Source organism: Canis lupus, chromosome X, assembly GCF_048164855.1.
Source record: "Canis lupus baileyi chromosome X, mCanLup2.hap1, whole genome shotgun sequence".
NCBI classification, from domain to species: domain Eukaryota; kingdom Metazoa; phylum Chordata; class Mammalia; order Carnivora; family Canidae; genus Canis; species Canis lupus.
Window position 1 is genome coordinate 90,117,230 of NC_132876.1, and position 27,731 is coordinate 90,144,960.

A 27,731-nucleotide genomic window follows, 5' to 3' on the forward strand; every position below is an offset into this window, starting at 1 on the left:
TTCTTCTTCTTCTTCTTCAAGATTTTATTTATTTATTTGCGAAGGAGAGAGAGAGAGAGAAAGAGAGAAAGAGGTCACGAGCAGGGGAGGGAGAAGGAGGCTCCCCACTGAGCAGGGAGCCCAACATGGGACTTGATTCCAGGACCCCGGGATCATGACCTAAGCCAAAAGTAGATGCCCAACCAACTGAGCCACCTCCCAGGCATCCACCTGCTTCCCTCTTTCTAAACTCTTCCTTTCTTTTCTATGCACACTACACTCTGCATTTGCCATTCCCATCAACAGATGGAACAGACGTTTACTTGAGCTGATGTATGCACTAAGCTCCCTCTGGAATGAACTTGCTGCTGGTGGCTGTCCTGGTTCAAGCTGTCATTCAAATAATGCGTGACTCTTAGATTTGGACTTTTTCCCTAATAAACTCATTGATGGCACTATTAGGAATGCTTAGGTTTGGTTCTTAATGTTGCCATCAGAAAGTCTCCAGTGTATTTCAGAGGGCAGGACTAGTTCATAGACATCATCCAGAGCAGTTTCAAACAAGCCTGCAAATTTTTTGACACTTCTCCCAGGCATTTAGGTCCTTGCCCCTTGAATCAAGATAGCCTTGTAAACTCACTTGTAACCAGTAGAACACAGTGGAAGTGACAGGGAATGATTTCCCAGGCTAGACCAGCTAAGGCCATGAAGCTTCCACATAAGTCTCCCTCTTGAGACCCTTGCTGTCTGGATGTCACCTCCAGGGACACTTCCTCTCAGAATCCAGCCACGATACCGTGAGAATGCAAGCCACATGGGAGGCGTCTGATACATAGCATGCCATAACCAATGATCTTAGGTAAAAAATGAAAGTGGGGCTTGTACCAGGTTTCTAGGTGAAGTCCTCGGAGGCCCCCCTGTTAGAAAACAGAAGGAGAACGCTGGAGCTAGGCTGTGGCTTGGCCCCTGCTGTTCCTTCCCCCGGAACACCCCTCCCTATGCCTTTACCTGGCCAACTGCTTGCTACCCATTGCCCAAGACTTGGTTCAGTCACCAGCTTCTCTGGGAGGACCATTCCCGACAGTCTACCATTACACACACTCGTGAGCACTCACACTCACACACCCAGAGGCTGAGGGACAAGTCCCTTTTTTGGAACCCACACCATGTTCTACCTGCTCCTATTACAGCATATCGCAATCGTCTCCCCAGTTAGACTGGAGGTTTCTGGAGGTTGGGAACACCAGGTCTGGCACAAGGCTCCAATTATGGCTGATGTGCGCTGCTGGTCTTCTTCCTTTTCCTATCTCCCTCCTCCCCCTCTTCCTCCTCCCTTCCTCTCCCTTCTTCTTCTTCTTCTCTCTCTCTCTCTCTTTCTCTGTGTGTGTGTGTGTGTGTCTGACTCTCTGGGTCTACCCACCTTTCCTGTTGCTCAGCAGGGGCTCTGAGCCCCATCCCCTCTCTTTTTGGGCCCAGCTTAATTCCCCTCCACCATGGCAGACTCAACCCCCTTGTTTGCTTCTCCTGTTTTGGCTTGCATCGTTTTTGTGCTTAACAAGGGATGACAGAGCCCTTTCTGGAATCTTCTCCAGGGACCTCAGACTGAAGATGAGACTCCAGGAGGGTGTGCAGGCCCGGCCCAGAGGCTTTCCCCACCTACCATTCTGGCCACTCCGGGCAGGGTAAAAGAAGGCCTTGTGGGGCCTGATCTGTCTAGAAAGTGTCACTGGCCTTTCCCACACTGAGTCGTGTCACAGAAATTGTTGCCGACAGGGGTCAGGTGGCCTACCACTGAATTTAGAGGGCGGGGCTCAGTGTGAATAGTGCCTCGCCCCGAGGAGGGGCCCAGAAGGCCCCCAGGGCTAATGAGGGCGGCCAGGCATTGTGAGTGGCCTGCGGATCACTCGGGGGCATGGCAGGGGGCTGGGAGAGGTCTTAGCCCGAGGGGAAGAATGCCCATGTCAGGGAAGGCAGGCCGAGGGGCCCTGCAGTAACCCTGCAAAGGCCCTTGAGCGGGGCCTGTGATTGACAGGTGGGTGCTGTCAATCAGAGGAAGCGCGGTGAGAGAGTGGGCCACCAGATACAAAGGGGGACATGTTTGATGAGCTCTGGGGGCTGGGCTGGAATAGAGGGAGGCTGAGCCAGAGTCGCCGGGAGCCTGCGATTCAGGGCAGACGCGAGGGTTTTAACTAGGGGACATTTCAGGCCCAGGCAGGGGTTTATTATAAGGGTGTCTGTCTTGGCGAAATTGTCAAAAGGAAGCTGCCTTGTCAATGATGTCTGTGCCAGATCCTTGAGCTTGCCTTGGTTATTCGATGAGGCACTTAGGCACAAATGCAGTGCTCAGATGATGACATTGTGTGTGCTGGAGAGGCTTGGCTATGGGAGGGGAAGGGGGAGCAGGGTTGGCAAGTGACGGTTTTATTGTGCAAAGGATTCAGGACAGGCTAGGTGCTGAATAAATATTGGCTTACTTACGCACACAGCGCCAGGGCTTCACGTTGTAGCTCTAAAATAAAATCCCAACATTCTATTTCCTCGGTTTGAAGGTTAATTTAAATTAGATGAACGTAGTCAATCTAGAAAATATTTGGAATATACAGATTAAAGTACAGAGCGGTGGGGGGAGACTCCTCCTCCCACTCAAAGTCGGTCACTGCCAGCCTCACGGTATATTTAGCTTCAGTCTTTTTTACTCTACATCTTTTAAAATATAATTGTGATCAACTGTACACACAATTTGGTAATTTGCTCTTTTCTTGCTCAACGTAGTGATACAAGCATTTTTCATGTTATTGCAAACTCCCGGTAAACATCATTTTTAATGGCTCTGTAATACGGATTGTATTTTCAATTTTCATTAAATTTCTGTTTTATCTTCAGTCTGGTGGCTTCGAGGGGCCTAATTTCTGCCAGTCCCAATCTGCTTATCTGTTTATCAGGAGTCGCATTTCCACCGTGGCTATCCCCTTCTCTGAGGGGTGAGGGGAGGCAAGAAAGAGGGTTCCAAATGGGACAAATGTAGCCTGGACTTGGGGTCACTGGCAAGCCAGAGACACTGTAGAAGCAAGATTACCTCGGGCTCTGAGTGTCCTGCGGTCAGTCTCAATTTCAAACATTCTGTCCAGTTGCGTCCATCAGCACACTCGTTCTAACATGGCCCACTTAGGATGATAAAATATGGTTCCCATAGGATGGGCACATTGTGATAGCGAAGTAAGGGTTGGGTAAAGTGTGGCAGAAAGAAATTGTGGTGTCCAGTTGGGGGGAGGGGGTGGTAGAGAAGTTCTGTACAAAATATTAAACCTCCAACATCTATAGGTGATGAATATGTCTGTCCAACACCAGTTAATGTATCCAATCTCCCTTCTGAAAAGAGGAAAGAAATCATGACTCCTTTAAGTAGATAAATGGAACTGGGTGTTTAATTCATTAAAGGGCAACCCCCAAACTCTGTGTGCATGTGTGTAAGTGTGTAGAGTTCTATGAATTTTAACACATCCATAGATTCTTGTAACTACTACCACAACCAGGACACAGACCATCTCCATCACTCCAAACACCTGCTTTGTGCTCGCCATTTGGAGTCAAGCTCTCCTCCACCCATAATGTCTGGCAACCCTTGATCCTTTCCCCATCACTGTAGTGTCATCTTTCTCAGGACATCATATAAATGGAATCACGTATGTATACATGATGAAACAACTTAGTATATAAGTTGTTCAAGACTGGCTTCTTTTTTCTTTTTTAAAGATTTTATTTATTTATTCATGAGAAACACAGAGAGAAAGAGAGGCAGAGACACAGGCAGAGACACAGGCTCCATGCAGGGAGCCTGATGTGGGACTCGATCCTGGATCTCCAGGATCACACCCTGGGCTGAAGGCGGCACTAAACCGCTGAGACACCTGGGATGCCCAAGACTGGCTTCTTTAACTCAACACAATGCTTTCGAGATTCATCCAAACTGAGTATGTCAATAGTTTCTTTTTATGGTGGAACAGTTTTCCATTGGATGGGTATACCACCATTTGTCTAACCATTCACTCACTGAAGGATGTTCGGGTTGTTTCCACTTTGGGGTAATTATAAATAGAACTGCTATGGGGTGCCTGGATGGTTCAGTGGGTTAAGCGTCTGCCTTTGGCTCAGGTCATGATCCCTGCATCAGGTTCTCTGCTCAGCAGGGAGTCTGCTTCTCCCTCTTCCTCTATGCTTGCTCTCTCTCAAATAAATAATAAAAAAAGAACTGCTATAAACTTTCTTGGGCAGGTTTTTCCATGAACATACGTGTTCACTTTCATTTCCTTTGGATAAATAACAGGCATGGGATTGCTGGGTCACATGGAAATCATATGAGAAACTGCCAAACCGTTTCTCAGAGAGGCAGTAGTATTTAACCTCCCCACTAGCGATGTATAGGGGTTCTAGTCACTCCACAGCCTGTCGGCACTTGATATTGTACTTTTAAAAATTTTAGCCATTCTGATAGGTGTGTATCTCATCATTTCCCTCATGGCTAATGAGGCTGAACATTGTTTTCTGTTTATTTGCCATCTGTTATCCTCTCTGGCAAAGTGTCGGAGTCTTTTGACTTTAATTGGGCTGTTAGTTTTCTTACTGCTGAATTTTGAGGACTCTACATATTCTATAGACAAGTCTTTGGTTGGATACATGATTTACAAATGTTTTCTCCAGTCTGTAGGCAGCTTCTTTACCCTCTTAAGTGTGTTTTTCACAGAACAAAAGTTTTCAATTTGGGTCAAGTCCAATTCATCAATTTTTCTCTCATGTCTAAGAACTCTGCCTAACCCTAGGTCAAAAAGAATTTCTTTGTTTTACATTGTACATTTAGGCCTATGACTCATCTTGAGTTAATTTTTTGTATCATTTGTGAGATTTAGGTTGAGATTTACTTTTTTTTTTTTTTTTTTTTTGCTATGGATGTCCAATTACTCCAACATCGTTTTTTGAAAAGACTATCCTTTCCCCCATTGAATTGCCTTGTACCTTCATCAAAAATCAATTTGCCAGGGCACCTGGGTAGCTTAGTTGGTTAGACATCCCTCTTTGGCTCAGGTCATGACCTCAGGGTCCTGGGATAGAGCCACTTATCAGGCTCTCTGCTCAGCAGGGAATCTGCTTCTCCCTCTCCCTCTGTGCTCATTCTCTCTCTCTCTCTCTCTCTCAAATAAATAAATAAAGCCTTTAAAAAATCAATTTGCCATATATTAATAGGTTTATAGGTTTGGGCTCTCTATGCCATTGATCTATATGTCTATCCCTTCACCAATATCACACTGTCATACAGTAATAGGTCTTAAAATCAAGTAGTGTGATTCAATTTTCTTCTTTTTCAAAATTGTTCTGGCTATTCTAGTTCCTTTGCTTTTCCACACACATTTTAGAATTGGCTTGTCTATACCTATAAGAAATCCTGCTGGGGTTTTAATTGGAATTGTGTTAAATATAGATTGACTTGGGAGGAAATTGGCATCCTTGCTATATGAAGACTTCTAATCCATGAACCTGGTATGTCTCTTCTCCATCCCGTTTAGTTTGATTGATTTCAGAATCTTCCCTTCCCTCTGGGCAATGGCACACCTCAAAATGTTGGGCTTCAAGATGAAAAGAGCACCATCTGGTATGGATTCTTTCCTTTTACCCAGACACATTCTATTTCCTTCAAACCCAGGAGACACATGACTTCATTTTCACTAGCAATTTTACACTTTGGGGGCAGGATAAGAAGAGGGTCTTAGGAGACTCATTTGCACATCAGCTAGAGAATGACATTTTGGTGTATACATGAGTGTTCTTATGTACCCGCATGTACACACATGTGGGCCTCCATGTGTACATATACACACATGCATATGTGGGTTTCTTTGCTACGTACACATCTGCATATAAGGGTGTCCAAATCTAGACACACACATGGCCCCGTACAGGAGCCTCCACCCTCCTCCCCACTTGAAGAAGTCATGTGATGCCAGGCTCAGAAGAAGGAAGGTTGTTTGCCTCACACTTGGAGAGCTGGTGGAAACATGACTTTGAAAGAAACAGCACAAATGCACATATAGAGAGTTCCTTAGCAACTGCTTGTTGAAAAAAGAAAAGAATCGGGGAAAAGAGCCAGGAAACAAGAAAAGGGAGGAAAAATGGAGAGAGAAAGCAAGCTTGACCCTTTAAGAGAGTAAGCTGGATCCCATGGTGTCCTTGAGGCTTTCTCAGACTCCTGAAAGGGAAAGGAAGAGATACAGTTGACGCTTTTAGTGCTTGGGCTGGGACAGTGAGCCATGATGATAGAAACTGAGTCAGGAAGGGAAAGAAATGCCATTGGCCACTTAGATCAGCACAGCACCTGCATTCGCGATTCTGGCAATCCTGAGAGTTGGCATCATTAGCCCCATTTTACAGAAACAGGACAGGAGAGATCAAGGAACTCACCCAAAGTCTCAGGAAAGGGCAGAATTTGGCTACATACTGAAACAGTCACTCTCCAAGTTTCTTCCTCTGTGATTGGATACATTTATTGGGAAGCCCTGGGGCTGGGAAATGGCCTAAGTGGTTACTTGGGGCTCATTCAGAGCCATCTGGAAAGCCTTGGCCCCGTGGAATAACAGGATCCCCAGGCAACAGAGATAATCCAGCTCACACTTCCCTCTCAACAGCTGACAAAACCAAGGTGCAGAGGAATGGCCACACAACGCACCCACATCCAGGTAGACCTAGAAGCCAGTTCACTCGCCTCTCACTTCCACTACAACACCTGTCTTCTCAGGTCACCGAGGTTTGAAAACACTGGATGCTGTAAGCCAACTCTCCGGAATTCACAGTAATCCTTTCATGATGGGGCCTGAGTGGCTTGGATCGGAAGCAGGAGGGAATGGCACAAGCCATGGAACTAACTCCATGCTTCTCAGCTCCCTCTCCCACACTGAATCTGAGGACATATTTGAATGTGCAGAAGCTAAGGAGTCAGAGGGCAGGAGAACTAGTGGGGTAGGCAGGAGGGCTTGGGAGTCACACTGTCTGGGTTCAAATCCCAACTTCTTAAGTAAGACCCCATGCAATGAATTTGCTTCTCTGTGCCTCAGTTTCCTGATCTGTGAAATGGAGATATGTATTAGAGTTCTCCAGAGAAACAGAACATATCCTATATGACATATATATATATATATATATATATATATATATATATATCCTCTTGATGTGTGCGTATATACATATTGGTGAGTGTATATTGACATTAGTACATATATATCCTATTAGTTCACATAGGTGTGTAGATATATATATGTGTGTGTATATATATATACATATATATAATTGCCATACATGAGAGCAATTATCTAGAGCAGCCTATCAAAACACCTATGAGAATGCTGATGCAGAAGTGTATGTATATATATATATATATATATATAGAGAGAGAGAGAGAGAGAGAGAGAGAGAGATTTATTATAAGGAATTGGCTCACATGATTATGGAGGCTAAAGAGTTCCAAGGTCTTCAGTCGGCAAACTGGAGACCCATGAGATCCAGTGGTACAGTCCTAGTCAAAGACTGAAGGCCTGAGAACAAGGAGAACTGATGCTGTAAGTTCCACTCTGAACGCAGGAGACCAACACCCCAGCTCAACAAGCAGGCAGGCCAAGTTTCCTCTAACTCAGCCTTTTGGTTCTATTCATACCTTCAACTGATTGGATGTGGCCCACCCACACTAGGGAGGACAATTTGCTTACTTAGAGTACCAATTCAAATGCTAACCTCATCTGGAAATGCCTACCCAGACACACCCAGAATCACGTCTGACTGAATGTCTGGGCACCCCGTGCCCAGACAAGTTGGTGCATTCCAGTTAACCATCACAGGATGCTAACAACATTGCCAAAGGATTGTCTTGGGAAATAAATGAGGTATGTAAGGCATCCAGAATAACTGCTAGCATACAATAGGTATTTCACAAGTGTGAGGGACAATGACGTTACTAGTACAGATGCCACGTCAGGCCAGGACCCTCGGACTTCCAATTAGTGACTTAGGGAGTGGCCAGGAGTGGTCAGTGTCCTATGGGTGATATCAAGAGTTCATTACAGAAGCCGGAGACTCTCTTTCTGGGGAAGACAGATGGGTGGAAACAATTCATAGCGGCCCCAGAACCACCAGGGCCCACCTTTGACTCCTTCGGGAAGATCAAGTTGGGGCTTCCTTATTCCTGAAGACATTACACAGCTTCCTTCACCCTCCCAGGGCAGTAAATATGAGATTTCGCCCCCACCCCCCAGGATGGACGGAGCCACACATTGAAACAATGATCCAGAGCAGCCTGTCAAAACATCTAGGAGAACGCGGATGGCCAGGCACGGCCTGTGCACACACCCATTCCCATCATGGCCGCTCACGCCTCTGCCCCAGCACCAGGCCCACATGCCCCTGCAGCCCCAGAAACGTGGGCTCAGACAGCAGAGACAACACAGCCCAGCCCCTCTTGCCTCCCTCAAAGCCACCACCACCTTCTGTTTGTTATCCCAAAGCTCTTCACTCCCAGCAGCCCGTGGGTTAACCTCTAACCTCCTGTCCTTTCTCGTTTCTCCCATGAGGAGACCCCCACCTCCTCACCCCCCAACAAGTACAGATTTTCGCCCGAGAGGAGGATTTCTCCAGTAGAAGCTGTCAGCAACCAGAGTGGCTGGGAGAGGCCCCGCCAATGTTTTCATGTCTCGCACACAACCCCATCTGGCGCTGCGTACGTGATGTGTGAAGTGTGTGCACACACGCGCTTGCACGCACCCAGAGGACGGCCCCTCTCCCCATCGCTCACCCTCGGCAGGCCCGCAGCGCTCACTATAAATCACCTCAGCGCCGAGAGGCCAGGAATATGCTGAGTCATCTAATTGGCCAGAAAGACAGTGATAGAATGATTACCTCCCGCTCAGCCTCACAGGAGCCAGCCGCCGGAGGACGCCCCAAATTATCTTCCGTTGTCATGTTAATCACGATCTTCTGGCCTTGGTCAAGGACTGGGCCAAGACGGAGACCCCCCTGAGGTCCCCCAGACCTGTCTGCAACCCAGCCCTCCTGGGACCCGGACTTCTAGCACCCTGGGCCCCTGGGCCCGATGAGGTGGTGATTCAGGGGGCCTCTCTGTAAAAGGAAGCCTCGCCACCACAGGGCCCTTTGAGGGTCTCCCAGGAAGGCCACTTTTTAAATAAACCTACAATTAAGTGGATCTACGGGATCCCTGCGCTGTTCATGTATTTGTCCCGTTTCTGTTCCACAGCAGCCCTTGTCCTACCCCAAAGTCACATTTCTGAGGTTTAGATGGGGGCTGAAGAGCTATTTAGAGGCTTGTGCTCTGTACACAGTGGCTTTTCTCTTGGGCCCTTGGTTTTTGTTTTCTTTGGCAGGGTGTGTTCGCCGAGAGCAGGCTAGCAAAACTAGCCAGGAAAGCAGGCCAAGAATCCTATGGAGGAAGCCTGCCTTTCTGTGCCCGGAAACACTTGCCCCTCACCCCCTTCCACTGGCAGCTTGACTGGGAAGAGGCCACCAGGAGACCCTCCTTGCTTTCCCTCACTTGCTCTCTCTCTCTCTCTCTCTCTCTCTCTCTCTCACACACACACACACACACACACACACACACACGTGCTACAACCTTCAGCAAAGCCCGTTTACCTGGAGGGGACTTCAAGTCATCCAGGGACAAGGTTGAGGTTTGTGGGTAGAAGGGAAGGTCTTTGCAAGGGCTTCTAGAAACCGTATAAATCCAAATCACATAAGAAAACTAAGAATCTAGCACAGTGCCTGGCCCACGGTCCTGGTAACAAAAATGTGTAGCAAGAAGGATAGAAGAAGGACAGAAGGGTGGGCCAGGCGGGGGCGGTGGTTGGAGATCCTCTCCGACACACCAGGAGAACTTGGGAGAAGCCTTCTGCTCAGGGAAAGTCTTCGTCGGCTATAGCGGCCTCACGGTTCTTACCTCCTCGCCTCTCGTCCCCAGCGGGAGAGCTCTGCTGCCAAGACTAACGCCCCAGAGCTGAAAACCTTGCCTCTCGCCCACCCTCCATTTTGTAGGAAAACAGAAAACAACCCGGAAGAAGTGTCTGGCCCGATAATGATAACGATGGAATTAATGCTGAGCTGAGAGTAACGGCTTTCTGCTTTGCCTCAGGCATCAGCTCTTCCGGAGTCATTAATCCTTGGGAAGTGCTTAAGTGGAGGCTGTGAATTAGCTCCTCGGCCTCACTGAAGCCGCCACAAAACTAGGACTGTGGGCCCTGGGCTTTGTCCCTGGAGTGGGTAGTTGTTGGGACCCTGGGCCCAGGGCCCACTGAGGGCCTGTGTCCACTCTCAGTTCTGTGACCTCTGCAGGCCCGGGAGTACCACAGGCCCCCATCCAGTGGGGGCCTGGGTCTCCCTGAACCTTTGTTAGTGGCCCCCGCCACCACCGTGGGCCTCTGGATCTGCTGTTGTAAAGCCCAGGAACCTGTAAGGAGGGAGATGGAAGGAATTTGGCGGGGGAGAGGGGGTGGGTGGGAGGGTATTGCTTTTTTAGAGGCAGAAGTGAGTTTCAAAGGGATTTTTAAAAGCTTTGGGAAGACAATGAAAACGGTCTCATTTTAAAATGCTTCAGCCATAAGAGAGGACACGTTTTATCTCTAGAAAAATCAGTTCTTGGAGGACCTTCCAAAAGAAGCAGGTGGCCTAGGTCTTAGGGGCGGAATTGTTTCCTTCAGAAATTCCTATGTCGAAGCCCTAGCCCCCAGGACCTCAGAATGTGACTGTATTTGGAGCTAGGGCCTTAAAAAGGGATGATTAGGGACATCTCGGTGGCACAGTGGTGGAGCATCTGCCTTTGGCTCAGGTCGTGATCCCGGGGTCCTGGGACCTCGTCCCGCATCAGGCTTCCTGTGGGGTGCCTGCTTCTCCCTCTGCCTCTGTCTCGGTGTCTCTCATGAATAAATAAAATCTTTTAAAAACAAATAAATAAAGTGAATGATTAAGTTAAAATAAGGCCCTGAGTGTGGGTCTCAATCTAAGATGACTGGTGTCCTTGTAAGAGGAGGCCATTTGGACACAGACAGGTAGCAATGGAAGACCACGTGAGGATGTGGTGGGAAGGCAACCATCTATAAGCTAAGGAGAGAAATTTCAGAAGAAATCCACTCTGCCAACACCTTGCTCTTGGTTTTCTAGCTTGGAGAACTATGAGAGGAGAAATGTCTGTTCTCTAAGCCACGCAATCTGTGGGCCTTGTGGCGGCCTGAGCAGACTGAGATACCGGGCTAGGGTAGATGAATGTTTCAGTCTGGATAACTGGTTGCTTTGTTTCTCCAGCACCTGTGATATGGTTCTCAGTGAGAAAAAGTTAACCATGGTTGCCTAGCAAATACCTCAAAGCCTAGTGGGCTAAAAACTCAGCAACCGTTTATTTTACTCACAATTCTGCAATTTGGGCAGGGCTCTTCCACTTAGCCAACCTGGGGAAAAGAAGATTGTATTAGTTATCTCTTGCTGCCTACAAACTACCCCCAACATTTAGTGACTTAAAATAACGAATATTTGTAATCTCACACAGTTTCTGTGGATCAGAAATCTGCATGCAGTTTAGCTGGGTGCCTCCTTCAGCTGAGGGCCTCTGGCTCCAGATATCTAATGAGATTTTTTTTTTTTCTAATGAGATTACAGTCAAGCTGTTGGCCCTAGTTGGGTTCTCTTCTGAAGACCTGGCTGTTGCGGGGTCCTCAGTCTTTGACTACATGTTCCTCTCCACGAGGCTGCCTCACATCGTGGCAGCTAGCTTCCTGAAGGGCAAGAAATGCAAGAGAAAGAATGTGTGAGAGAGTGTCCAAAAGAGAAGATACCATCTTTTTATAACCTAATCTTGGAAGAGTCATCCTGTCACTTCTGCTGTACTCCATTTGTTAGGATCTAGGTACTCAGTCTAGTCTGCCCTAAGGGGGAGGAGATTACATAAGGGTAAGAATTCCATCACTGGGTGCCATCTTAGATTCTGCCTATCACAAGGATTGATTCTCAAGATGGCTGTCACCTGACTGGCAAATGGTGTTGCCATTTGGCATGTTGGCTAGAAGCTCAGCTGAGGCCATGGTCTGGGAGCCTTGATTCCTCTCCATAAGTTGCTTGAATTTCCTCACAGTGTGGTAGCTGGGTTCCCAGAGAAACTGTCTCAAGGGGATAAGGCAAGAGTACCCTACATTTTTATGACTTAGCCTCAGAAGTCATACAGCATCCCTTCTGCCACACTCTGTTGGTCGAGGCAGTAACAAAGGCCCACCCAGGTTCAATGGTAAGGGTCATAGACTCCACCTATTGACGCAAGAGTGGCAAGGATCTAGAAAAGCATGTGGGATAGGAACTATTGTTGTGGCTATCTTTGGAAAATACCCCTGCTACAGTGGAGTTTGGTATTAGTCAGAGAAGGGGCTGAGTCTTGAATTGATGAAACTAAGCTCAAACTGTATATCTATGAAGAGAAGCAAGTTCTCATAATTCAGGACCTGGTGCTCCTGGGACCTATCCTTGACTCTGATTCTCTGGTGTAGGTGATTCTTTATCACTGAATATACTCCTCTGAGTACATCAGTATTGTTATGGTTTGGTCACACAAAGATGTTTGATTGCAAACCAAAGCCCAAGTTGATGGTGTGGGAAGGGAGGGTTGGTCCTAAAGGTGTAAAAAACCTTTTAAACTAACTGGAGGAATGATTTCCTAATGGTGGAATGTCAGGCATCAGGCCAGGGAGCAGTTCGTACATGAGGACTTCAGAGCCACATCATGGACTCACAAGACCCTCCCTCCTTATTCTGAATATGTGGATTTCCCAGTGCTCACAGTTCTTCAGGTCTATTCTACCAGGATCTTGCTGCTCAGAAACCAGAGAAGTTATAGAACCTGTAGGAAGAATTCTCTCTTCCCCATAGAAGAGCATAGGATCTCAGTAGGGGATTTCCAGAGGTTGCAGCAATGACCATTAGCAGAATGGAGGTTATGACAGCCCCAGGGAGCTGGGTATCTGTGAAAGGACTAGTGGGGCCTCTCATTCACTCATTCATTCATTCAGCAAATAGTCATTGAATGCTGCTTCGTATTGTACAAAGTTCATAGGTTTGGTGGACACTATCTTTTCCCTTCCTAACAGCCCTGAGATCTTCCTCTAAGAACCATCTCCTTTTGTATAGCAACCACCCACCTACACATACCCCATTGTGTTATCAACCATAAAGTTTGAGTGGGTTTGAACCCATCCCTACCTCAGTAGTTTAAGCCAATCACAGCAATCCCATCTCTCTTGTCACTAGACAGTGATGACAGTATCAAAGAGACACTCAGGACTTTTGAGGGAAAGAAATGCTAACAATCTTTGGATGTGTCTAAGGAAGTGTGCAGACCTAGATTCTGTCAGCAACCATCTTGTAACCATAAGGGAGGTCAACCTGAGCATAGAACCAATTCTTAGAGAAGGGCAAAACTGAGAGAAGTATAGAGAAACAGAGCCAGAACCTTGATAGAATCATGCCTGAAGCCCACTAGACTTTTAAATTATGTGAACTGATCAATCTCTCTTAGGTTCAATACAGTTCGAATGGGTTTTTATATAATTTGCAAGTCCTTTAACTGATGCAAATTCGGGAAAGTTGTGGGATGTAAGAGCAATACACAAAACTCAGTTATATTTCTGTATACAAGCAATGAACAATCCAAAAATGAAATTAAGAAAACAATTATATTTACAATAGTATCAAAAAGAATCAAATACTTAAAAATAAGTTTAACCAAATATTTGTCTACTGGTAGCTACTAAACATTGCTGAAAGAAATGAAAGAAGACCTAAACAGATGAAAAGGCATCCCATATTCATGGATTGGAGGACTTAATATTGTTAAAGCAATCTACAGACTCAATACAAACTTTATCAATATCCCTGTGTCATTTTTTTTCAAGACTGAAAAAACAGATCCCAAAATTTGTATGAAATTGCAAGGGACCCCAAATAGCCCAAATGATCTTGAAAAAGAAAGAACAAAGTTGAGGGGTCTCACACTTTTTAATTTCAAAACTTACTGCAAAGCTACAGTAACTAAAACTGTATAGTACTGGCACAAGGAGAGACATACAGATCAAAAGAATAGAATTGGGAGTCCAGAAATGAACCCATGCATGTGTGGCCAATTGATTTCTGACAAAGTTAGTTGCCAAGGCCAGTTAATATGAAAAAGAATAAGCCCTTCAACAAATCATGAGGGGACAACTGGATAGCCACACACATACAAAATGAAGTTAAATCTCTACTTGAGACCATACTCAAAAATTAATTAAAAAGGGATCAAAGACTTAAATCCTGAGTCATCTATGCCAACATTTCAAGGCACAGTATGCTTGTCTTTACTCATTCCTTATCCTGACCATTTGCCCTTTAGATTTCTCCAGAAGGAGGGTGTTTGAAAAGCCAGTATTCCATAGGCCTGGTGCACCAACTCCTCTCATGTCTTAATGCACTGGAACACTTTATTTATTGTCATTATTTAAAAATTGTTTAAAAACCACAGTCTTTGAAAAGGGATTTTATTAAGAATCTCATTATGATGTCCCTTGTCCTCATCCCACATCAGATTATTAACACAGCTTTTGTGGACCAAGGCTCTGGGCAATGGGCCATCTTCTCAGCAGGGCTGTGCTAATCTTCACTGCTAATCCACATACCTGCTAAACCTCACCAAGTCCAAAGAAAAGATTTCTGCAGAGAGGCACTTAAAGAGAGGTTTGGGCATCCAGGAACTCCTTCCCGTGGCACAACTCTCAGCAGGGCCTTTATCAGAATGCACTGGATGAGATCATGACTATTTAAAACTATACTTCCCACATCAAAATAAGTGAACAACAGCACCACGAGTGTGGCCTGGCCTCTGCTCATGCTCTTCATTTTGTTTGCTGAAAATATGTGGTGTTTGCTTGTCCCATGAATCAGAGACCTCAGTGTTTGGTCCAGGCAGTGGGCAAAAAGTGGGCATAGACAATTGGATATGCATATGCAAAAGAATGAAGTTTGACTCCTATCTCACACCAGGTACAAAAATTAACTCAAAAAGATAAAAGCAACACAGGCCAAGGACACCTTTGTAGGAGAGTGGCTACCAAGACCCTCAATGTGCATTGTGTGCCAAAAGTCCCAGGTTCACATAGCTGCCTGAGGCCTGGCCAAGGGAACTGGGGAAAAAAGCCTGGACACTTCTATAAACCTCTCTATACATTTCCACACTACCTGGATTTTGTTCTTTCTTGTCTCTGTCAAAAATGCCAGCCCCGGGATGCCCCTCTGCCTATATCTCTGCTTCTCTCTGTGTGTCTCTCATAAATAATAAATAGAATCTTTAAAAAAAACAATGTCAGCCCCAAATGCCAAACCAAGTTAAAATTCCTACCTCTTCTCCTGTGAATCTGATTAAGATGTCCTCATCAGAAATCTTTGCTCCTTGGAGCACATGGGTGGCTCAGTTGGTTAAGCATCTGCCTTTGGTCATGATCCCAGAGTCCTGTGATTAAGCCCTACATTGGGCTTCCTGCTCAGTGGGGAGTCTGCTTCTCCCTCTCCCTTTGTCCCTCCCCCACCCCACCATTCATGTCCTCTCTCTTTCTCTCAAACAAATAAATAAATCTTTAAAAAAAAAAGGGGGGGGGGGAAATCCTTACTCCTTTCTCAGGGCTCATCTGGCATTTTCCTTTTAGCTCTGGCATTGCTATATAGCTATAATTTGTCCTCTATTTTCTGGATTGGTCCTAAATTCAAAAATACTGTCACGGTATTTCAGTATTTCAACATCAAAATTGTCTCTCTCAGATTATTTCTCATAATTGTAATCACTGTGATTAGGCCACATATTTCATTCATTTATTTGATTAAAATTATGTACTTCTTTGTCTCCTCACTAGACTGTGACTTTCTTAGAGAAAGATACTATATTGATTAGGATTAAATTTGGCTAAAAGCAACAGAGACACAAAATTGCAGTAGCTTAAATGTGGTAGAGATTCCTTTCTCATTTGTAAAAGTCCAAGGGTAGGCAGTTCATCATGGGAATGGCTACTGTCCTAAGAAGACCTCAGGGCCCCAGGCATCTTCTGGTTTACCATTCCACCATTCCTAAAGTGAAGCCCTGTGCTCATGGTCCACAATGGTGGCTAGAGCTCCAGTCATTACATCTACATTCCAGGCAGCAAGAGACAATGAATAAAAAGACAAATGATCAAATATCAGCTATCTGTTTAAAAAGGTTCCAGGAAGCAGCAATGTGATACTTCCACTTATATCCCAATAGCCTGATTTTTAAAATCAGACTGCCATACATTCTTGCAAAGGAGGCTGGGAATTATAGTGCCTAGCATAAAATCAGAGTTTGATTTCTCTGTTAGAAGAAGAGGCAGTATACTGGGGAACAGTCTTTGCCAGAGATGGTCTTGTGCATCTCAATATTCTAAATGACTCCAGCATAATGCCTGACACAGAAAGAACACCAAGGAACAAGAGGTAGGCTAGCAGAGGATTGCAGAGCTCATTAAAATATCCGAAGTGTCTTTCAACGACATCATTATCTCACTTGATTTCTACAAGGAGAAAAGGCTTTCCTAACCAAACTAATATTGTAAATATGATCATAGTGGAATGAAGGCTTTTAAAAGTCATAAGCACACTGTATGCAAACGGAATCACTATTAATTATAAATGAGACTTAGCTGGTCAGCAGGATAGGCTCCTCAGCTGGCAACTACACCTGAACATGAAATTCAAAACAAACAAACAAAAGCTCTTATTAAGCTTACCTTTTATTCAACCAGCTACGTCCTAAATCCATCGAAATAAGTACAATTTGCAGCATTGAATATCGAACTATTTCCTCCATTTTCAGAGCATCCAAAGTTTTTTGATTATCCATTTCTTTTTTCTTTCTTTCTTTCTTTCTTTCTTTTTTTCTTTCTTTCTTTCTTTTTCTTTCTTTCTTTCTTTTTTTTTTTTTGACTATCCATTTCTTACTAGAATGAGGAACTTGGTATCGAGAGCTGTTTTTAACAGAGTTTCCAAATACTTTGATGGTCCTCCCATCAAGATTTGAAATTCGAGTAGGCTTGTGACTCCTTCAACCAATAGAATATGGCACACATGACACAATGTGACTTCTGTGTTAGGTCAGAAAGGTCCATGCAGCCTCTCCCTGGGTCTTTTGGGATGAATGCCGGAGGGGAAATCAATTATTATGGAAGATGTCCAGCCACTCCGGAGACTGCGATACTGGGATGATGCTTCAAGTGACAGCTTATCCCTCCTCCTAGCACCAGAAGTGTGAATGAAGCCATGTAGGACCCTCCAGACTTAGCCCACTGGCCACAAGATGGTCTCAGTGCACACAGGAGTGAGAAGAACGAAAGAATCGGCCAGCTGAACCCTGCCTGAATTCTTGACCCACAGATCCATGAACATAAGAAAATGGGTCTTGTTTTATGCCACTAGGTTTGGGGGTGGCTAATGTAGCAGTAGTGATTGGAACAGTACCACATACTAAGTGGTCTGTGATGATATCAGAAAGTCTCTAAGGGGGCCTCAACCCAACAAAGGCCACAGCCAACTTCATGCAAAGCCCCGAGCTTTTTCTCTGGGCCCTTCCCAGCCCCTCCTAGCCAGGTAAGGGCAGACAGGCTGGTTAAGTGGGCACATGGTACTCATGCACAGAAAGACTTGAGTTTAAATCCTTGCTCTGCCCTGCGCTAGCCTGTGTGACCCAGGCCAAGTTGCCTCATCTCTCCAAATCTCAGTCCCCCAAATGGGGACAATACTATATCTTTCCCAGCATGGGCTCCAGAACCCTGCAAAGTGCTCAGCACCCAGTAGACACTCTGTATGGTTACTTGCACATAACCTGTCTTGGATTTTCAATGCATTTCAGATCCTCATGAGACTCTATTTTGCTTCAGAAAACATGTTATTTGGCTTTCTCTGGGCTGGCCCCATTCGAGTGTTAGATTTTGACTAGGAAGGCCACAGACACTATTAAATGAGATTGGATCGTTTGATTCATGGCAGCCTCTCACGACCCCCTAATCTGCACGCTGGCAGGCTGCCCTTGCAGAGCCATGGCGAACGTCAGCGGTGGTAAACCCCGGGCCACGTGTGGTTCAGCTCTGATCTCGTAAACACAAGTCTTGCCAAACCTGAAACTCAAGTCATGGGTGAGTGGTGAGCTCGGGGTCACGTTCTGGTTTTCCTTATCCAACAACTATAATCACATAAGTTGTTAAAGGAGTAGTTTTTTTTTTTTTTTTTTAGGGCAACTTTGGAATTGGCTGAACCAGCGGAATCACTTACTGTAATGCACTTTTTCTCCCTCTAATCCCTCCATCCCATTCCCCACCCCCACCCCTAGAAAAATCCCAACACTGCAAAGGCTACAAAGGATCCTGTTGCCTAGCAACAAGAGTGAAGCTAATCAACACAGCTCTGAATATTAATATTTTTCCAAAACACGACTTATCCTCAAATTGTGCGGCAACTACGAGGCCTTCCTTTCAATATAAACAGTCATTTAAAAAAAACATCTATAATTAATTTCGTGATGTGTGCTCATTTCCTTCGCTGGCAGATTAGCCTCGTTAAATAATAATAGTAACACCAACAACACTAATACCGTGCAGCCTTGGTCCAGCACACTCATTTGGCAGTTTGTAATTCTGTCAGTCGCGGAAGCCATGATGAGGTGAATGGGGTTTTAAGCTCCTTCTCAAGCGGGAGAAATGGACATAAACAGGTTAAGTGATTTGTGGTCGAACCTCCATGAATGTACAGGCTTTCAGAATCCAGACCCAGGGACCTATGCCCTCAACCACTTGGCTTTCCTCTTCTAGGATCTGCCTGTAACTCTTGGTGGGGCCTTTGGTGATTCAACCACTGTGAACCTCAGTTTCCTCTTCTGTGAGCTCAAGACAGAGAGGGGCTGGATTGTATCAGCCCTCAGGTCTTTCTAGCTCCAATATTTCTAGTCCAGTCCAGAAGATGTCCAGAATAAATCCATAAACCCTCTGTGGTTGAGAGAGTCTGTGGGTTGTATTCTTAAAAGTAAGCATGGAGGGCAAGACAAGAAACTGAAGGGACATAAAAGATATGGCAGATGATGGAAAAAAGATTTTTGAGAGAAAGGAAAGCTAGATGTGAGGGAGGAATGGCAGAAAAAAACCTATGAGGGGGACGGGAAGCAAAGGGCTCCTCTGCCAGCTGTCAGCAGGGGGCGGATATGGCAGAGGTGACACCTCAGAGCCACGCCTAGGAGGCCCAGTGGGCATGAGGGACCTGCTGGGACTTTTCACTGCCCTCTGAGCCAAGGAGCCCCTGTTTGCTCAGCGATTAGATGGGGGTGTCTTGGGTGCCTGGGTGGCTCAGTCGGGTAAGCATCTGCCTTCTGCTCAGGTCATGATACTGGGGTCCTGGGATCAAGCCCCGTGTCAGGCTCCCTGCTCAGTGGGGAGTCTACTTCTTCTCCCTTTGCCCCTCCCCTGCTCATGCTTGCTTGCTCTCTCTCGCTCTCTTTCTCTCTCTCTCAAATAAATAAATAAAATCTTTAAAAAAAATGGAAGTGTCTTAGAAGCAGCCCTCCCTTTGAATTTAGTCAGGTTTGAGCCTTACGGTTCTGAGGTGACTTAGTGCCCACAGATTTTGCCAGAACTCAGAGTTAGTTGTGAGTGAAACATTCCCACTTCAAGCCATTTCCCATTTTAGTTGGGAGTTCAAGGGGTGAAGCTGAATCAAGCACTGTCTTTAGACTCCTTTCTTCTCCCTCAGCTCTACTTCCTTCTGTGTGAACTTGGTTGTCAGACAGGTGCTTCCCTGGGGAAAGTCTCCTACAGCTGTAGAACTTTCTTGGTCCTGACAGCTTGGGAACTTCCAGTCCTAGTATGTGTTGGCAGGGAGGGCTCTGACCTTGGGTCACAGGCCCAGTGCTGAACCAACTGGTGACGCAGAGCATGGGGTCTTCTGATTGGCCACACACGGGTTGTAAGCCCTCCCATGGAGGGTTGCCAGATCAAATACAAGATGCCTAGTTACATGCAAATTTCAAATAAACGATGAGTAGTTTTTTTAGTACAAGTACAGTACGTCCCAAACATTGCATGGGACATACTATCAAGATTATTCATTTTTTATCTGAAATTCAAATTTAACTAGGTGTCCTATTTTTAAAAGATTTTTATTTATTTATTAGAGAGAGACAGATAGCAAGAGAGAGTACAAGCAGTGGGGAGGGACAGAGGGAGAGGTGGGAGCAGACTCCCCGCTAAGCAGGGAGCCTGATGAAGTGCTCTATCCCAGGACCCTGGGATCACGACCTGAGCCGAAGGCAGACACTAAACCACTGAGCCACCCAGGTGCCACTGGTTGTCCTGTATTTTTATTTGCTAGATCCAGCCACCCTCCTTTCACATGGCCTGGGGAGGGGTGTGGGGCAAGGGGGCAGGTCGACCCAGCGTGAACCTCCTGCACATCCCTGGTATGAAGAGAACTATAGTTCCTTAAGGCTCGTAGGTCCCAGAGAGGACAGTGGAGGCCAGGCCACCTTGGCAGGGCTGGGTGAGCTGGGTCAGGGAGGCTGGGGGACCCTCGCTAGTTTCACAGACGCTGGCTAGAACCCATCTGCTCTGCCAAGCATGAATGAACACCCGGGGAGGCACCTGTCTTCCACAGGTAGAAGGTGACTGTGTGAGTCTGCTCAGGGTGTCACGGGCTGGGTGGCTTAAGCAACAAAAATCTCTTTTAGCTCTGGAGGCTGAAAGTCTGAGATCAAGGTGCCAGCAGAGTTGGTCTCTGGTTAAGGGTTCTCACCACTGCCCGCAGACTGCTGCCTTCTGACTGTGTCCACACATGGCCTTTCCTGGGTGCTTGCATGGGCAGAAGGAGGGAGGCAGGGAGGGAGAGAACCCTTCCTTTTCTTTTTTTTTTTTTAAAGATTTGATTTATTTATTCATGAAAGACACATAGAGAGGGAGACAGAGACATAGGCAGAGGGAGAGGAGAAGCAGGCTTCATGCAGGAGGCCCGATGTGGGACTCGATCCTGGGACTCTGTGATCATGCCCTGAGATGTTCAACCGCTGAGCCATCCAGGCGTCCCAACTCTTCCTTTTCTTATAAAGCCACCAATCTTATTAGATTAGGAACTCACCCTTATGACTTTGCTAAGTCTTAATTACATCCTTTTAGGACCAGGACCTATCCCCCAATACAGTCACATTGGTGGTTAGGGCTTCAACATATACATTTTGGAGAGACATGATTCAGTCCATAGCAATGACAAAGTTCCAACACTGAGGATTGAGTGGTTCTTCAAATGAGGAAGACTCAACAGTGCTCAAAACTGTCCCAAAGACTTGGGCTGTGCCTGTCCCATCTGTGAGCCCCACTGCTGCCAGACAGACCCCTTCACAATCCCCGAACAGGCCTTGGGCTTTTTCTCCTTGGCACTGCTGCTCTTGTTTATACTACCTTCTATTGTTGTCATTTTGTGCAACTCCTACCTATTATTCAAGGCACAGGTCAAATCACCCTTCCTCCAAGAAGTCTTCCTTGACTTCTCCCCAACCCAGTCAACATACACCACTCTTTCAGCATTTGTACACTACTCTGCATTTTTAGTTACCTTTTCATGTCTACAGATTTTACTTCCAATTAAGTGGTGAGCTCCTCTGAGGCAGGGAGCATGTTTATATTTGTAATAAATCTCCACGATGCTTTGCACAATGGAGACAATCAATATTTGTTGATTGATTTATTGATCAACTGATGGAAAGTTGGCCATGCATGCAAAGAAACTGTTTCCAGGAAGTTTGCTGCCCTGGATGCAAAATAAAGCAACGTTTCTTTGCGATGGCACCAAACAGTGGTTCTCAATGAATATGTCCCCATCAGCTGTGAGTTGTCTTGCACAAAATTTGTTAACAATAAAACATACGAATCTCAAATTATTTGCTGAAAGGTATCCCTGTAATCACGTCACTGCCACTCACTGGCCGGCCTGCCATTGTGCTTTTTTGAGAGGGAAAGAATGTTGTAGAATGATAGTCCTCAAGTCAGGAGTCAGGCATAACCCTGGGTTCGCTTTCAGAGTAAGGAACAGGGAAAGGGCAGGTTGTGGGGGTCCACACTGGCTGTCTATGTCCCCCACTAGGAACAAGGACCACGTTCTTGAATCATGGCAGGAATGAAAGGAGTACAGCACAGCACATCATCACAGAGCTCCCTCTCCATGCTGCCTGCCTTCCAGAAATGGTCAGTATGTCTCCTTTGACTTTTAGGGTCAGAGGATCTTCTGCATTAGTGGGAGAGAAGAAGAAAGAAGCGAGGAGGAAAATGAATGCATAAATAACTCCCAGGGGAACACTAATGCTATTTCAACTTGCAAATCGTTCCAGAACAGCTGAGCTGCCAATGAAGGCAGATGAACAGGGTGGTCGGGAACAGGGGCTCTCAGGAGCAGCCCCCCGCACCCGTGGCCATACAGCAATACCTGCTGGATGGACACTGTCTTCATTCTGCCTGTATTCCCGGGGGCCTTCCACTGTAGCACACACCCATCAAACCCACAAATGCTAGAATCTTGTCTCTTTTGCCTGAGGACTTTCTTTTGGAGCTGGGGCCTGCTCTGCTCTGCAGGGTAGGCTGAAAGTGACAGTGGCAAGGAATTCACACCCCCACCTCTAGGACACTTGGAGTATAAATGCCCCAGTGTCCTTGCCCCTCGGGTGAAAGAACCGTGAGTCATGTCCTGCACGGTATCCTGGAAGTCCCCAATGGGGTTAAGCTCGCATTGCCTGCAGAGGGAACTTGCTTGGTAAGGTGTCCTACATTTTCTGCCTTCGATGCCCTGTCTCATTTCCCCCAGGTCTTCCAGAATTTTCTCCACCTTTCCAAATAAACTTGTTTGCACTCAAATGCTTGACTTGGAATCAGCTGCTGGGGGAACTCAAACTGAGACACCTGCCGTGAAGCCTTTTTTTGAAGGGGGACTGGGGCCAGCAGTGTGTCCTTTGGAACAGGGCTCTCTAAGCCAGAACAATCATTAGAGCTGCCAGGGGAACATCCTATCCATAGACTCCCACCTTGACCCCCAGAAACGCTGCCAACCTTGTTGAACGTGGGACGTAAGAACCAGTGAATTATTGTAAATTATTGTAAATTCCTCAGGCAATTGGATATTCATTCTAGAATCCAGCTATTGTGATAATGTCAGTAGGACTCAGAGAAAACCCCATGTTCTGCTGGTCCCTAGGGAGGAGAAAGCCAGAGATTTGGAATGACGAGATGTGGATCTGGCTTTCGACTCCACCAGTGGCCAGCCACATGTGATCCTGGGTGAGGCATCGTACAGTCTTTTTTCCTCACCTGAAAACTGGACACCCAGATGCCACCAATCTCACTGGAGTCATCTAGGACTAAGTGGGACGATGTGGGAGGAAATGGCTTGCAAACCGAAAAACGCCTTTTAGGGACCAGGTTCCCTCCCAGGGAGCTGGAAGCAAGGTTGCTCTCAGGTGCAAACCAAGGACTGTGAAACACTGGTGTGAAACACAGCCCTTGCTCATTCAGTGTCAGAAAGGGGCCAAGCGACTGCCCCCACTTGCCTTCTGTGCTGTGCGTTTTGGCTTTTCTTCACCTCATTTCACCCCGCCACTCCTCATCACCCTATCTCACCCCCTGGTCTTTTAATTACTGAGCACGTGGCAAACGATCAGTACTCTGGGCCTGTTAGCATGATGAATGAGCAATTAAAACTACATAAGCAATTACACCAGCTCCAAATGTTCCCTGTTCAGCCCTGGCCGTGCTTCTGTGCTCGGTAGGCTCCTCAGCCAGAGGGCCTGGCCCTCCTGCTGGACAGAGAAACCCTCTCTGGACCTCCACTTTCAGGAAAGCACTGGGTCCCTGGAATCACACCTGTCCCTGGTGCAGTGGCACAGAAAGCCAGTCCACAATCGCTCAGTCCCAACAGACAAGCTGTGCTGACCCTTTAGGGGAAAACAAAACAAAACAAAACAAAACAAAACCAGTTTGCATTAATTCCAGCCCATTGGCTGAATGGCCTAGCAGAAATAATCTAGCAGGAAGTGAGGGGGGGATAGTTGGTCACAACAAAGTTTCATAAGAGAGGCTCTTCACAAGAGGTATGATAGAACATAATAAACATCTGAAGTCCAAGAAATGCTGCCCCTAGGGTCACATATCTGTATATAACGTCAGAGGGGGACAAGCCCTATTTTTGAGATCCCTGATCTTAGATTCTGGGGACAGGTAGGAATAGATGTGGCCACTTGCCAGGGGGTGGGGGTTATAAGGAGTCCACTGCCCTTTATTTAATAAGAGACATCAATAAGGGGAAGCCATGGGATAGAGCGGAGGAGGAGATGGTGGGACAAAGAAAAGGAGTCTTTCTGCTTTGAAAGTTTTCCAGCATGTTCACCGAACCATCCCTTGCTAGGGCCACGCTGAAGGAAAAGGTTTAACAATCAGCTGACTGGGATCCCTCGGTGGCGCAGCGGTTTGGCGCCTGCCTTTGGCCCAGGGCGCGATCCTGGAGACCCGGGATCGAATCCCACGTCAGGCTCCCGGTGCATGGAGCCTGCTTCTCCCTCTGCCTGTGTCTCTGCCTCTCTCTCTCTCTCTCTCTCTCTCTGTGACTATCCTAAATAAATAAATAAAATATTTAACAAAAAAAAAAAAAAAAACAATCAGCTGACTGCCCTTCACCATAGACTTGCTCCATGCAGCTTTGCTCTTACCCTCTGGAGAGACCCGGCCCCCTCAAGGAGCTTGACTTTGACCTTGAGGATCAACACCACCTAACCCTGAAACTGAGGCCCTGCCCACACTTACAGAACAGAAGGAGCACTTGTGGCAGAGATAGGCAGAGGGGTTCTGCTGGGCCTGGACAGTCCTGGGTTTCCTTCCAGCCTGGGGGCCTCAAGGCAAATGGCGTTGCAGCCAGCAGAGTGAAGACCATCAGGGCAGGGGCACCTATCAATTCTGTACAGAAGCATATAGGCAGGGGATGGAACGGTCAGTTCATTTTTCCCCCTGAATGGAAGCAGGAGTGCAAACGTCTTGGGGATTTGGTTTTTTGATTTGAAGTAGCAGAGGGCAGGCAGGTCTTAGTTTGGGTACCCCAAAACAAACCCTGCCACAAGTGCAAGTCCTTTATTTGGGAGGGAAGTGAAACAGAGAAGGGACTACTGCCAATACACGGTCAATAATATCGAGTCATTTACCACCGTGGGCAACTGGGGCTTGGCCCCACTGGGGAACTCTGGGACCCAGAGGAGCCATCTCAGAGTTTTGCAGTTGAGGGGTGAGGGGCCTCCTCAGTTTGTTAGTTGGAGGGAGGCTGCTGGGAGGGGGGACCTTTGACTTACCACCGGCTTGCCAGAGCAGGGGCAGGGGGTGGGGTGGAGGTAGGGGTAGACTAGGCTGCTCTGATCAGTAAAAAAAAAAAAAAAAAAAAAAAAAGCCCTCAGGCAGAGAGTTGCAGGTGTTCTCAGTAAACAACCTTTAGAAACTCTGTGCTGTCCAATAGGTTGCCACTGGCCACATGTGGCTCTTTAAATCTAAATTAATTAAAATGAAATGAAATGTATGATTCCATTTCTCAGCTGCCCTGGCCACATTCCAAGTGCTCAATAGCCACATGTGGCTAGTGGGTACCCACAGTACAGTGCAGGTAGGGAACGTTTCCATTATCAGCCAAAGTTCTATTGGAAACAGCACTGCGTTGAGTGCAGAGACAGTCACTGCGGGGGTACAGATGGGCAGAGTGCCAACTGTCCACCAGACGCATGCAGAAAGGAGTAACAAGGGACAAGTGGGCACAAATGTTCGTGAAAGCCTTGGGCTCAACAGAACCCTAAGAGGTCCTACAGCTCAGTCCCATACTGCCCAGAGAAGGGGTCTTAACCCATCCCACCCCGATGGCTTTCCTTCTCCAGCACCGCCTGGCTCTTCTGTCCTTGTTCCAGACAGACTCCAGATGAGGTTGAGTGAAGTTTCCTCTGATGCATCTGTGTCAAGGTGAGAAAGAACCCATCGCTCTTCTTTGCTTTATATAAACCTTGAAATGTTTGGCTCTCCCCCGCACCTTTCCCAGTCCTGATTTTCCCCCACATTGTATCATCCCTTTTAGTGGTTCTCACAGCATTGATGTTTTCTCTTTTCAATCTCTTCTTTGAATCCTTCCAGACTTCCTTCCAAAAGCTGCAGCAACAACTTCTATGGTTTCGACATGATGGTGTAGTGGTTGAAAGCGTGGGCTCTAGAGCCAGCCTGCCTGGGTTCAAGTCCCAGCTCTATCAATCACTAACAAATGACCTGCAGCAAATTATTTAGCTCCACTGTACATCAGTTACCTTCTCTGTAAATGGGGACGATGCTGACCGTGCCTACCTCCTACGGTCCTTAACTCATATATGGTAAACCACCCAGTGAGCATCCACCATTACTTCAACTTGATCTTCCACTATGCCTCAGGATAAATCATTCCCCTGAGTCTCATCTTGTTCCCAAGGACGTGTGGGTCAGTTCTACTCTGCCTACAGTCATTAGGGCCAAGTTCTCCCTGCCCCTGAGCCTAAGACGGTAGGCACATACTACCCAAGTATGGTATGCAATCCTTGATTCCCACCCCCACAAACAAAAAACCTCAAAACTCTAGAAGACTTTTGGGGATAACTGGGGAAATTTTAATGTGGGTTAGATATCGAATGATGTATTAGCTATTCAATTGCTATCTAGAGCTAAGTAACAAATTACCCCAATATTTAATAACTGAAAAAAACAAAAAAATATTTATTATCTTACCCAGTTTCTGTGGATCAGGAAACCAGGGCCAACTTGACTTGAATGGTTCCTGTTCAGAGTCTCTCAGGAGGTAACAGTCAAGATGCTGGCTGGGGCTGGACAATCTGCTTCCGGGTGGCTCACTCGAATGGCTGGCAAATTGATTCTGATTTTTGGCAAGAGACCTCAGTTATTTGCCATGTGGGCCTCTCCATAGACTACTTGAATGCCTTCACAATATGGCAGCTGGCTTCTCCCAGAGTGAGAGAATCCAAGAGGCAAGGAAGAAGCCACAATGTCTTTTATGACCTAGCCTCAGAAATCACACTCCATCAGTTCCTCAATATCCCATTGGTTACCCAAGTCAGCCCTATCCACTGTGAGAGAGGAATCTGCAAGGTTGTGAATACCAGGAAGTAGAGACCACTAGGGGCCATGTTGGAGACTTGCTATTACATATATGAAATGATGTTAATTTTTTTAAAGATTTATTTTATTTTATTTTATTTTATTTTATTTTATTTTAGAGAGAGAGAGAGAGCAGAGGGGAGCGGCAGAGAGAGAGAGAGAGAGAGAGAGTGAGAGAAATTCAAGCAAACTCCACACTGAGCACAGAGCCCAACATGGGACTCAATCTCACACCCTGAGATCATGACCTGAGCTGAAACCAAGAGTCAGACATTTAACCGACTGTACCACCAGGTACCCTGGAAATGATGTGAATTTTCTTAGTGTGATAATGTTATTATGGTATTGTAGGAAGATGTTCCTGTTCTTAGGAGATGACTGCAGAAGGTGAAGTGTAGTGGCACCTGCAACTTTCAAGTGACTTGGCAAAAACATAAAATACATCCGCATGAAATTTCTGAT